Here is a 13,900-nt window from a genome sequence, read left to right as displayed (position 1 = left end):
TGTAATAAGATCCGGTGCTACAGCCCTATGTTGCCAATACGGCCTCAAATGCCTTGTAGACCTGGACAGTGAAGCCCCAAGCTTGAGCCAAAAACGGTTTTTGGTTTCCTCAAAAAGCCCTGCTTTATACGGTGAGCTCTGCTGAGCTTAACTGAAGCATCTGAGGTGAGCGTGTGTCTGACCTGGGGCCGACTCACACGAGCTGCGGTGCCGCAGCCCGGGGCTGGCCGTCAACACGCGCACACGCCCCTGACCTCTTGCACAGTGCTGCCCAGGCCACTCCCTCACTATACATTTGTTTTGTGTTTTTAGAAAAGGACAAACATTAACGGGGAACCATTTCTAATCTATCAGATTTGTACTTCCAGCGTCATCTTATGGATTTACACACTTGATGGAAAACACAGCTGTTACTGGGATGACCCTGCAGACCGGCGCCGGGAGGGCCTGGTACCCACTGGGGCTGCGTGGACTGGGGGCTCGGAGGTATGCCCGAGACAGCACGCCGAACCCATGACCCGACAGGGAGTGCCGCTCTGAGAACGAAGTGGGGTTGGGCAGCAGGAAAACAACAGGTTCCAGCCCACGGCACCGGTAGGATTTATTTGGTGGAGCTGGGCTGATGACTTGACAAGAAATAACTGAATTGCACCGGATAAATAAAGGGCTGGAAGAGCAGCCAAAGACCTGGATGAGATTGGTTCAGAAGGCGGGGTGCTCAGCGAACCCTGGTCCGTATCAATACAAGCTCAGCTGTGCACAAGCAGGACATACTGGGGCAACACTCGCGGAGCATGGAGCCAGGTGGAGGTCAAGCATGCCTGCAGAGCAGGCCCAGAAAGGGTCTTGTCTTTGCAGGAGACACCTCCCACTTGACATTTATTTCAGGAGACAACAGGTCAAGGCTTGGAGAGGATTACCGGCCAGAAATATCCCCCTGCTTTCTAAGAAACAGTGGCTTCATTCTGCCTCCAACCCATTCAGCCCTCTCTTTCCTTCCTCTCTCTCCCAGCCAGCTGGGCTCAGGCCTGGATGTCCAGAAAGCCCAGGGAGCAAATGAAGCCCCATATAAAATCAAAAACAAGTGAAGAAAAGGAAGCAGATCTTACACGTGCAGGGTTTACAGAAATAAAGCCCTTGCATCCATTTAAACTATTAAAACTGTACAGGAAGGTTAAGCTCGTTTTTGTGCGCTCAGAATAGCTGCGTTGAGATAATACAGTTTAACGACTACAAAGCTAAAGATCAAAGCCATATTGCCTTTCCTGTTAATACTATGACTACCCCCTCCTCCTCCCAGCTACGACTCAGCCCTCAATGTCACTGCACGGCCCCACTGCCTCCTTCAGGACTTGGTCTCACAAGACCCACTTGCTTCAATGCAAACCAAGAGGTGACAAACACACTGCTTCCTTCTTCGCAGCCATGTCTGTGAGTGCTGAGCAGCCAGCGACAACGACGTCTTTGATCAAACCCCAACTGCACCCTCATCCCAAACCGCCTCTGTCCCTCTCCAAACTTTGGCTCTACACAGCGCCTAAAACTGCCACCCTCTCGCCTTTCTTTCAGCTCCAACTACTGTACAGCACATGCTGCCCTAACTGTCCCAGTCCTTAGGGGTAGACTTTCATTCATTTCATCTTAATAAGCAGCAGCTAGACGAGTCTGTCTTTGCTGCTGCTCAGAGCAGGTGTGGGAGTCTGTGTACTGTATGTGAGTAGGGGGTGTGTGTGTGTTGCCTTTGATCTTGTACATTTGCATGGCCATGTTGCAACACATTTTTAAAAAAAAGAGTTCGACTCAATCCAGGCAAACCAGTTCTTAAAGCCAAGGTGTAATTTTCCACTTATGCCCCTCGGGACTGAAGGGAGAGTGGCAAAGAGGGGGAAAAAAAAGTACGAGAGAGAGAGTAGGTGAGGGTAGCGAGCCAAAGCAGTCAAAAACAATCTTAACTTTTTTTTAATGAGTTGACGTAAGTGACAGACAGCATTGCTGTATCCATTGGGGGCTGCAGGTGGGAAGAAGAAGAGAAGCTCAGCGAGGTGAAGATGTTTGCTCCCAGTCACTGCTCAAGCCCTTAACCCTTCAGCAGCCTGGTGAATTGGAGTACTTCTCACGTAGGGGCAGACCCAGCAGAAAGGTTATGAAAACAAAACAGAACTGTGAGGTACTGTGCAAATTATTATGAGCGCTTGCACTTGAGGTCTGTTGAGCAAAATTTATTCAAAACTCTGAACAACTGCTCACCCAAAGGTCTATAACTGGATCAATGGTCCCTTCAGGACTCCAAACAGGAGGTGCCTCTTTGCATAAAGAGTGGCGGGGGTCTGGAACAAACTGTTGTAGCTGCTGAAGCGGATTCACAGAGATCTTTCAAAACATGGCTGGGCTCACGTTCCTGGGCTGTGCCTGCACACTGTAATGCACAGGCAGCCCACTTCGCCAGCGTACAGAGGCTGTAACACCAGACAGCTCATGCTTATTTGTGCTTATTTATGGTTAATTTATATCCCTTGAGCAAAGTTTCATTTCCTTTAACATGAGTACAGTAGCGTCTGAGCAAACCCACATCACAGAGACGAAGCAGGGGTTGCGCACACACTGAATTAAGCGTGCAAACAAAACCCACTCTGTTGCTGTTTCAGAAGGTTTGCAATAACATAGGGAGCAGAGGGCTGGTCTGTCACCTACATAACATAACGAGGAAACTGCAGTGCCACCTGCTTAAACGATCAGAGAAAAACAAAAAGCTGGGCCTGCCCACCGTCACTGCCCCCCAGTCGTGTTCCAAAAGCTTGTCCACGTGCTGCAGTTTGCAACCTTATCCCGCAGCCAGGGAAAAGCACGGAAAAGCACCGCTGATGTCGGAGGTGTGTTTTTACGGAGAATTCCACAGGAGCGGAGGAGCCTGCCAACACACCAGATAAAAAAAACTCCCAAAAAACATGGAAAAGTTTCTGCACTAGCAAAATGTCATCCAGTCTCCCTTCCTTCCATAAGAACAACTATTGCAAATGCATGTAACTGAGAACGATTTGAGGGTGTTTCGGTCTTGCAGAATAGATGTGTCTGCTGCAGCGAGACCCAGGAGCGAGGCGGACAGTAACTGCAGGAGACATCACGGGGACGGAGCACAAGGGCCTAGTCGCCTACGTGCAGAAGACCTCCCTCACAGGACACCCTTAAAACATGTGCAAGTGGGCAGCAGCTACAACCCGAGTGTAACTGTACCAGAGAGAAACCGGCGGATGGGTGCGGCAGGGATCTGACTAGCACGTTTCACATGGAGCGGAGGAAGACGGTATCCCAAACTGGCACTACCACCTGGCTCGTCCAGCTCTCTGTCCCCTCCAAAGGGAGACAAGATCAGACCCCTCGCAGTGACTGTTGGGAAAATAAAGCCAAATAATGGGTGGGAGGGGTGGTTAGGGAAAGCAGTGTCCCAGGGCATCCTGAACGTGTTCAGGTGTGTACAGTAAGACTGTTCTGACTCATGACCCTTCCTGTGCTGAAACGGAAAACGTTCCTGTTCTTTTCAGTCTCGGAGTCCTATTCCTATCCATATCTCTCTCGGATACTGCTCATGATCATGAGACCCTGGGAAGCCTAGGTCATTTTAATCACTTCTCCAGGTCAGCACAGCCACATGTACAGGCTGTCACACAAGCACGCTATCTAGACTGGGCTGCTAAACACAGAGTATGGATTGAGGAAGAGACCAGCAAGGTTCAAAGACTACCACCACTGCAAGAATCCAACCCAGATCAAAACAGGATACTCCCACCCAGCTTTCAAGATGGACTGGCAAATGAAGTTAAGAGCAAACCAGAATGTGAGCATAGCTAGGAAGCCAAAAGAAACCCAGACAAGCTCAAGTACTTATTAATCTCATGTTGTTATCCAAAGAGATTTACATTTGCACATTTGCTGGGTACTTTTACTGGAGCAGCAAAAAAAGCAAAAAAAAGGAGTGTCAAAAAAGCAAAAAAAAAGCAGTGTCTCACCTAGTTTTCGAACCTACAACCTTCCTGTTATGAGTCTAGAACCCGAACTACTACGGCTCACCTTAATGAGTGACTGGACCCTCTGGAAGGATCTCAGACTGCTATCCCAGGAGCTTCTGGGGTTAGTCCAGAGACTGTAGTCCAGCATGTACACTGGCACAATGCACAATCCAGGCTGCCCTCATGCTAACGGCACAGAGAGCCTCACACACACTCCCAGACACGCAGACACTCTGTCCAGAGCCCACCCTGGGTTACTCCTGGCTCGTCTCAGCCCGGTGACACACTGCCCGTCTTTGATGCCTACATGAAACACTACATCGCTCACAAAAAACAAACTATGGGGGCCTGCAGTGAACTTGAATTGGAAACAGCAGACGGGCAGCACAAACACTGCTGCCCCCATTTCTGTAAACCTGCTAGAGGCTCTGAGGAACGGCTGTGCCCCAGAGCTGTATGGAAGGGAAAGGGATTGAGTTGCCTTTGTTAAGAAAAAGAATGACTACAATATTACAATCTGTTCTGAGTCACAGAGTGGATAACAAATGAAAAAGAAAAGATAACTGAAAAGCTAATCTTTTTTACCTACTACTTTGTTAAATAAAAAAACGTAAAGAAGAGGAACAGGAAAAGTGTAAGTGCTGGGTTGACTAAAGAAAGGTTTGGTGCTGGTCACTGTAGTAGAATACAGGAAAAAGCTTGTTTTTCACGAAACTAAGAAAAAAACTGCAAAAAGACACCTTAGAGAGGAGTTTAATGAGGTGTGTATGTTATAACTCAGCCCCATGGCAAACTGAGGGAGAGACAAGGCTCTGGCATGCTTTCAGCTCCTCATTCACACAGGCAGCATTGCACTGGTCACAGGCGTGCAGCAGGGGGCGCTCTGGTCACCCTTCCACAGGTACTGCCCATCTGGAAGCTCAGCAGAGCAAGCTGGCCTTTATTTACATTGTGCAATTATTTTACCACACGCTGATCTCTTAGATACCACTCTTGGTAAAGATTCCTGAGGGTCCAAAGGGTTGAGGAATTATTCACTATCTTACCTCTCCCAATTCTCAAATTTCATCAAGCACTGGATCTTCACTAATAATCAACTCAGTGACAAACACCTGCATCCCTCACACAGCAGCAGGCAGGTTTGCCATTTCTATTCTCTCTCCCTCTCTCATTCTCTGAGATCACCTGTCTGGCTGCTGACGGTGAGGCACAGGGCCTCCCTATGTCGCCGAGTCCCATGGGCCTGTAAACCAGCCAATCCGACTCTAGAAATAGCTCTCACTCTTCCTCCTGGACAGACTGCAACCCTGGCTGTTCCAGCTGATTTTATAATCCTCTTAATTAGCCGAGAGGAGTGGCTATGTGCAAGCAGAGCCTATCCTAAGAGCTCTTTCCCCTCACGTGGAATCTCGGTCCCTCCGAATGATAATTACTCCTTCCGACCAGCTGTGCCTCATTCTGCAGGTTCTTCCAATTAACAGACGGCCATCTTGGCCCTAGGCCACACCACCTTGGGCCAAGATAGTTGCTCTCTCACATAGCTACCTCTCGTTATGCTACAACAATTTCAAAAAAAATAAAGAAAACAACTACTTTTTAAATTATCACCATACCCAGAATACGCTGTTGAAATTATGCTGTGCATGCTCTTGAACTGCCCCAGAGTGGCAGGCTGGCTGTAGAGGCTGGTACTCCTGAAGGCTTTTCTCTTATTCCCTGATAAAAACAAGTACGCAGACACTCATGGACAAGAGGACAGAGGACTTGCGCGTGTCTGAGGTGTGTCCCGGTGCCCGGCTCTGTGGACACGAGGGGCTAGCAGAGGCCCCCTGTGGGCCAGCCTGAACAATGAGCCCGGAGCCTCTTCGTCAGGGGCAGCTCGTTAGCCTCAGCGAACTTCGCCGCCTCGCTCCTATCCTGCTCGACTCTGCCAAGGCACTACGAGACGCTGCCAAGAATGTAACCGCGCTCGAAAAACAAATTAGGCCTTCTTTTTTTTTTTTTTAAAGGTGGAATTAAAGTTGCATGTGCCGATTCCTAGACAGGAAACAACATGTGCTCCCTGCTCAGAGAAACACTCTGGGAGCCTCTTTAAGAAGGAAATATGAGACAAATGAAACTCAAAACACAATTGCAGAAGCCAAGTCTGCGCTCTCCACTTCAGCCTCATTTCCATCTTAAAATGAAACTGATCCCAATGCTACTATCATTTTTTAGACGATTATCTGCCTCCTCCTTATTGCATTATTACGCCATTGAAAACATGTCATTTTAATTGATAATACAATCTTCCCAGTTTAAGGGGCTTATTCTTTGACTGGAAGAGCCATGCTGGGCCAGACTTCTGTACTTCTTCAAACGGGGTCAGTTGGTATGAATCCAGTCCCCCTTCAGCAAAAGCTTCTTGGCGCTCTCAAGAGGCATGTACAGCAACGACCCTTGGTCACTCTAAATGTCTGCTACGATTTATTTTCTGTAACAGCCAGAAAACATATTTTTAGACATATCGTTTTAAAACTGCTGCTCTGCACGCTGGAAACGGCGTGAGGGCCTGTTGAGGAAAAGCCGAAAGGACTCTGGAGCACATCCCCAATGCAAATGACCGCTCTGTGTCGGGGACTGGAGCCGTCTCTGTGCGACACACTGCAGCTGTCCCGTCAAGACCCCGTCCGCGCAATTAAATCAAGACCCGCTGTATCTCACGGAGGGCCTTCCCGCCACGGGCGCCACTTTGAGGCTCTCTCTCTCGAGCCCCGCGCCGAGGCAGAGCGCAGAAGGGCAGCGGAGGAGCGACGGAGGAAAGCCCAGATGAGAGAGCAGGACTGGGAGGCCGCCGGGGGCTGGGCTTTCTGGATCAGGCTGCGTGGTGCAGCGCCAGTGGATAATTCAGGCCATGTGTCAAAAGGCCTGGCACGGATCAGGCGATTCTCCCAGCACACAACCGGCGCGCAGTGGGATCTGGGGCGGTCTCCCTCAGACAGGCCTGCCTCCTTCACTCGCACCGGACTCACATCAGCCACTTTCCAGGGCAGCTCGCAGGCACGCCAGCTTGCGTCAGCACCGTGTCCAACCCATTTAGCAGTACAATTTCACTGCAGCAAGGTTTTTTATGCGTGTGTGTGTATTTGTATTGGTTCTGCATTCCTCCATCCCATCCAAGCATTGTGACACTGTTGATTCCCCGTTTCCTTCCTAATTGAACAAGATATCTTAAGAAAACAGATGATAGATGATTTCAGCCAAAGAGCTGACCTGAGGCAAATTTTCATCTGTAAGTACACTGTACTGCAAATTCAGTTATTAGTTTCTTTAAGTTTAACATCAGTTAAATTAAAATCATGTGTAAAGTACAGATACATAAAAACAAATACAGATGAAACAGAAATCAACTAATGCGCAGTACTACTTCATTAAACTATAAATAGCAATGCTATGAGCGAATCTTTTTTTTTTGCTCTTCCCTGCCTTGCCATAGGGCACCGCCTAGGTAAAATCTGGCTCTCGCTCACTAGTCAGGTTGTACCGTTTTATGAATGGGCTGCCAAAGCAGCCGTTGCCTCGGAAACAAAGAAAGGGAATCCCTACGAGAGGCGGAGCCTGAACGATGACATCACAGTGGCACAATGGCAGGGGCAGTCCTTGCGCTGGTGTTTTCACATCCTCTCGCCAGGTTAGGAGAAAGAGTCAGCCAGGCTGTCTGGGCAGAGTGCCCGATCTGCTTGCGCACGGGACCACAGGAACCACTGCCAGCTCTACAGCATGTCTCCGCAAAATCCATGGCTGCCACTCCAGGCACTCGCTAGCGCACACGCCCTGAATTACTAACAAAACTTCATTTTCAAAGAGGCAACAGCCAAGTGTACTAAACGCAAGTACGTAGTGCTAAGCATACAGTAGGTGATGGGTTATAATGTTCAAACCCGTGCCAGTGTTCCCTCTGCACCAATTTCAATACCTTCAGCCAGCCAATCCAGAGCCCCCTTTAAACACGAAAATGTTCACCCTATTTTGGCAAACTGAGCTGGATTTGAACCTTGAAACCAGTGACCTGAAAGTCGGGGTGTACAGTAGGTGTTTTGCAATGCTACAGAGGTATATCCCTCTGAGTAAAACAGAAGGTTTATACAGAGACTCCTCAAGTCCTGTGTCATAGTGTGAACAGTAACAGTAAGCAGACCAGTGGTTAGAGAGACTCAGGGGTCTCTCAAGGCAAAGGAAAAAGTATCTTGAGATTTAAAACGAGTAATTCAGTACATTCCACACATTAAAAAGTACAGTGTAGATTTTCATAAAGAACAGCCTCCTGTTTTACAAAAGACAAAATTTCAATTACTTTTTCTCCCCCACAAATCAGCAGTGGAAGAGGAACATCTTTCTCCTCTGAACCACGATACAAACGCAGGCAGAATTCATGAGACTTGAGCTCGATTCAACCACTGCAAGAGGCTGGAAACAATAAGACAGAGGGAGCTGCTGAAACTTCCCAGCACTGTCCTGTGTTTCCATGGTTGTGTTCAAACACCACGGAGAGCCAAGGAGCTGGTGCCGATGTGAACCTGGGACGTCGTACACCCCCTCCCTGTCCCCATGTCGGCAACGGCGAAGGAGGCCAAGCTCTCAGATAAGGCAAAACAAACTGCAAACAAAATGAAAAAAGGCCATAAAAATTAAAGCAAATAAAACCCGATAAAAAACAACAACTTAATATTTGTCCATTTGGTTTATCTAGGCAGCCTTCCAGGGGTGAACATTCCCTTCATAGTCCAGCAATGTGCTGGTCTATTCTCAGGGTTTTTTCTGTGAACTGAAAGATAAGATCTCAAACCCAACCCCCCTATAGCCCCCCAAATTCCACTAACTGGGGGGTCACTATTACAACGCCAACAAATAAACCCAGGCAAAAATACTTGATAAAATAATTGGAATTCCTGGACTGCATTTAAACCGGCTATTTAGGGAGACTACAATGGATGTATTTGTGGGCGATATGTCACCATGGTTTTATGGGGAGTCGCTTGTATCGGTTATGGGGAGCCCTGCCATACATGAGTCCAGCCTCAACGCTTTCGAGCTCCGTCAGAACAAGCACTAGAGCAGCCCCTTCTCCACTCCGCCGAGCTGTCAGGTTAACGAAAACAGCACTGAAACACACTCCATCTCCGTCACCTCGATAATAAGCCATAAAAGAAAAGAAAAGAGGGGAAAAAACAACTGGGTTCCACTGCCGTCAAGCACCGCCACCTTCATAACGAGCCCTGAAATCCTGCCGTGCACAGGCCCTCCGGATGAGGAGGAGGTGAAACGGGAGAAGGTGGCAGGTCTGGCAGGGCTCCGGGAAAAAGGAGGTGATATTTTTGGCAGCGGCAGCGCTTTTGTGAGGCTGATCCGGCGGGCACCTGTGCAGTCCTGTTCCCGATTATCGGCACAGGACCCCCGCCTTCTAAGTGCACACTTGTGGGGTCGGAGGCAGAAGAACACAAGACGGACAGAGAGAAAAAGATCAGACTTGCTCTGGTATTCCTGCGGCGTCCCGCCCCAAGGGGCAAAAAGAAACCCTTTATTTTTTATTTCCCCTTTTCATGTCCTTTTGTTTACTGTACTGGACCCTATTCCCTCATCCCCAGCCCTGACTTCAGAGGGAAGGAATCCCAGCAAGGGTAGCAGGCATCCATGTCAGGCCACCTGCGCGAGTGTGCACGTCTCCCCGTGTGCCTGTCTGGCACATGTGGATCTCTGCAGTGAGTGTGAGAGACTGGGAGTGGGTGTGCGCTCTTCTGTTAACGGGCCTGTTTGTGAATGGCCGTGTGGCTTGGGCATGATGCCATGTACAAACACAGAGTTTGGTCAGGATCTGTCTCCTTATCAATTACACTGCTTAGCTGAATATACTGGGTTTAGTTTTTTTTTTAAATCTGTGGGAGGGGGTGGAAACTGGCAACAAAGCCCATATATTGTATGTAAAGGAATGAAAGGCTTACATGGTTCGCATGGAGAGAGAGTATAGCTGACGGGAAAGCACAGCCTTGCCACCGAGATAAAACACCAAGCACGAAACGGAACAGACACAAACACCTTTATCCGGTGGTTAAAGGCACATGCACTGCGACTTCTCCTAGGATTTGAATACAAAGGCTGTGAAGAAATTTATTTAGTGTTCTGGACATGTCCAAACAGTACTCACTCTTAAAGCTTCTCTACCAAGATTTTTTAATGTTTTAAAACCCCAGCTATGCACATTTAGAAAAAAAGGAAGAAATCCACGAGCAGCCCTTACGGATCACTGGCACTTTCTACAATTTCTGCCTGATTTTCCCAAGTTTGGAAAACCTGGCTAAAGTTGCATGATATAGGATAAGCATGTCTTTAGGTGTTAGTTTCTCACTTCTTAGACCTGGAGGACTGAATGACAGAGGAACTGAGTTAACAGTCCATGTCAAAAACATCTATAACAAAAGGACAGATCTGAAAAGCAGACACCAAAGACAGGCAGACGGACTTAGGGCCTCTCCACTCCTGCTGACATTATTCAGCCTTGTTCAAAAGGAACACCAGCCTTCAAGACACCTCCTTGCTCCTAGTGTTTCTTGGCCACAGAATAGAACAGGTAAAACACGTTATACAGTCAGTGAAGATATAAGGTAGAGAACACAGGTATGCTGTATACACAGAGTCTCGAGTTTGCGATGGTTTGGTGCAGAGAACTGTTGCAAATAGCTAAATTTGCATATAACCAATCCGCCCCTATACTGTTGCATAATGTACTACAGTATATAGCATGTATGGTCAAAAGACGTAAATAACCCTGCCTTACATTATAGTTAAAGTACTATTGAAGTTAATTTAAATTAACATTGAGCAGCTAAAAGCAACAACAGTAATCACAAACATATCATAATCAGCTAAAATAAACGCGAATTCCTCCGCTGCATCGAGCAGCCTGCTCCGTCTCCCTCTGCCTCTGTGATGAACACACTCCACTGTAATGAAATGGACAATAAGACGGTCAGAGAGCCTGTAAAGTCATCTCCAGCCTGTCCTTCCACACACTGCTGACAGAACCTGGAGCGTTCCTGACGACACAGAAACAAGACAACTCTGAGATGTGGACTGGGTACATGGGCAGGCGGCAGTAAGAGTCTCACTCACTAGCTAGATTCGTTTCACGATACGAGACTGTTGCACCGCTAATCTGAAAGTTGCAGTTAACCTTCAGCTCGGTTTCAGCCCACTCTGCTCTTCTTCTATACCAGACATGTTTCGCTCTGGCCAACAGGGAGTACTTGAATGCAGCACTTCCTGAGAGACACACTGGGCAGGACTCGCTGGCGCTCTGTTTCAAACTATGGTCACTCAATGCACGGCCTCCTTTCAAGCTGCCTGCCCTGACAGCTGCCGATATGGAGGTTTCCCTTGCTGACGGGCTCACAAGGTGAAGCAGAACACACTGGTGCAAGTACAGGGGTTCAGAACACCACCGATCTTCTAACGTGATAAAAAGAGGACTTTCGCTCTCACATGCTGGTTTTTGGTTTGAATAAGACTCACTGAAAGCAACGTGCGGTCAAAGAAAAAAACTTTGCTAAATGAATAGATACGATCACTTAACACTTCTTACTTATTACTGTGCAGGACAGTGTGCTAACCTAGGAAGTCGACAGTCAGATTTAGGCAGATGGCAAGCTCAGCACATGCAGAGGGCACACCCTTTCACACTGTGTCAGCTTGTGAAGGCAGACTTGTGCAGGCTGAGCACAGAATCTACAACTCCCTGCCTGACAGCAAGATTCATTCTTGGGCAATGGAAAACCCCCAACCAGGCCAGCCAGTTTTTCCTCAATTGCCCAGCTGGGTCACTGCGATACAGACAGAAGCACACTGCCATCTTTCAGGCTCTCCTGTCCTCCGGCTTTTTGGGGTTTTAGCAATCCCCCGTGTTATATAAGGCAATGGACTGTGTCTGCCTACACAAGTGTGACTCAAAACACGCCCAGCTCCCAAGCAAACTTGACAATCATCAGCAAATACAGGGCTTGCCCAACATCAGATTAAAAATGAGAATATGAACAAGTTATAAAAAGCACAAGCCGAGAGCAAGTCTGATTGTGCTGGTGATGGAATAATCCCCTGTCATGCACTGCTCTTCAGGAACAGAAACCTCTTGCCCCCCTCAATATACGAGGCCCACATGATCGTCCCTTTACCAAACAGCAGCATTGTAAGCAATAATCCATTTCCTGCTTTTCAGACCAATCTCCTTAAAATCAGGAGAAATTTTACGCAGCTTAATCTAGCGATTAAAGGAGTTTTGTGTTTGATAATCTTCAAAGTACAACACATTGCCATATAAAAAAAATGGAAGGAAAAAAACAACAAACACATGATTAACTTGTACTACAGAGCAAGCCATCAGTTCTTTAACCATTGCACAATTACTACTAACCAGGGGAAATCACTGTTTAATTACAGCCGACACAGTGGGAAATTGACACGAGCTGGGGCTCAGTGCCTTTAATGAGCCGTCGGCGAGGACAAGCCGGCGCACAGAAAGCAGCCAGAACACGACATTCGGGCGTGTTGTGTGGGAGGGGTGGGTCAGACCCCGCCGGAGACAATGGCAGAAGAAAGGGGGGGGCAAAGTCCAGTTCAAGGGTCTGGCGTCATACCTCCTGCCTCTCCCTCCCCCTCTCTCAGTGGGGAGCGCCCGTCAGCGCGTTGATCAGATATGGCGCAGCGCAGGGTAGGCTCCCATCTCTCCTCTCCCCTGCCATACCGCTCAGCCATCTCTGGGTCTAATCTCCTGGAAGGGCGTAATCACAGCCCCGCTCTGGGAGGAGACCTGCTGCTTTAGCCCCCAAATGAACTTCCAATGTGGCGTGACCCACCCAGGTGACTGAACCAACCACAGCCACACTGTCACATGCGACAAAGACACGGGCCGCTGGGAGTAGGAGCAGACCTGGCAGGGGTCTCCGAATCTTACGTTGATCTTTGATATTGACAATATTTTTCCTTCTCTCGCTTTCTTAGCCCCAGTATGCAACTACAGTTTGAAGTAGCTGAAGTAGAAGGCAGGCAGAAGAGTAGTGTAATGCACTAGTTTGCAGAATTCCAAAGGCTGGGAAGTGCATGAATGACATCAGTGGTCTTGCATTCGCTTTGGTTACCAAGTAAACGAGCTAATCAGCCAACTGCATTAGCGATGATTGAGAAAACGGAGGCTTATCTCACGGGTGAAACTCTTCGTCTTCTGCAGTTTATCACACGAGCTATCGTCTCACTCTGGGAATATCGTAAAAACCAGCCTATCCTTCTTCATACCTGCCAATTTTTGTCAGTAAGCAACTATTTCAAACATTCAAGCGTAAAACATTGAATAATTCCCATGCTGTCTTTCAAACCAGGATTATTTATAAACACCATTCTTTCATGCAACATGTTCTGTTCTTTTATGAAGAGGGTAAAACAAACTCCTGATGTTATAGCAATCAAAGAGGAATGTTTAGCCTACTTGAAGGAATCTTAAATTAGCACTGTGAAAAATTAATGTGGCAGTTTGCAGCATTGTTTTCCTGGTTTCTCATAGGGGAAACACAAGGAAAATTGGCATTCTGTTAAAAGTTTTATGAAGATGAATGAGCTCTGAAGAAAAGCAAGCTCCTCTGATCACTTGTTAAGTTGCTTGTCAGTCTCGCTGTGAGTACTGTAAATGTCCCAGTCACAACTAATACGTGGGAATGGACACCACCCTACTGAGCTGATTGGGCAGTATTGGGAGGCTTCTTCAGAACTCTTTAACAAAAAGGCTGAAGGCCTGGAGCTATAAATAGACGCTGAAGGAGAAAGACAGGCAATGACGAGAGCTGGGACACAGAAGTACTCTTCCTGTACATTGCTGC

The 13,900-nt window shown here is 47.9% G+C and overlaps 1 protein-coding gene across 5 annotated transcripts in view; it reads right to left on the bottom strand.

Annotated features, from left to right (window-relative positions):
• Positions 1 to 13,900, bottom strand: part of thrab (thyroid hormone receptor alpha b) — a 129,261-nt gene that overhangs the window by 18,740 nt on the left and 96,621 nt on the right. The window lies entirely within an intron of this gene.

This window comes from Lepisosteus oculatus, chromosome 28 (assembly GCF_040954835.1).
Source record: "Lepisosteus oculatus isolate fLepOcu1 chromosome 28, fLepOcu1.hap2, whole genome shotgun sequence".
Classification (NCBI taxonomy): Eukaryota; Metazoa; Chordata; class Actinopteri; order Semionotiformes; family Lepisosteidae; genus Lepisosteus; species Lepisosteus oculatus.
This window is presented reverse-complemented; position numbering and strand designations above follow the sequence as displayed.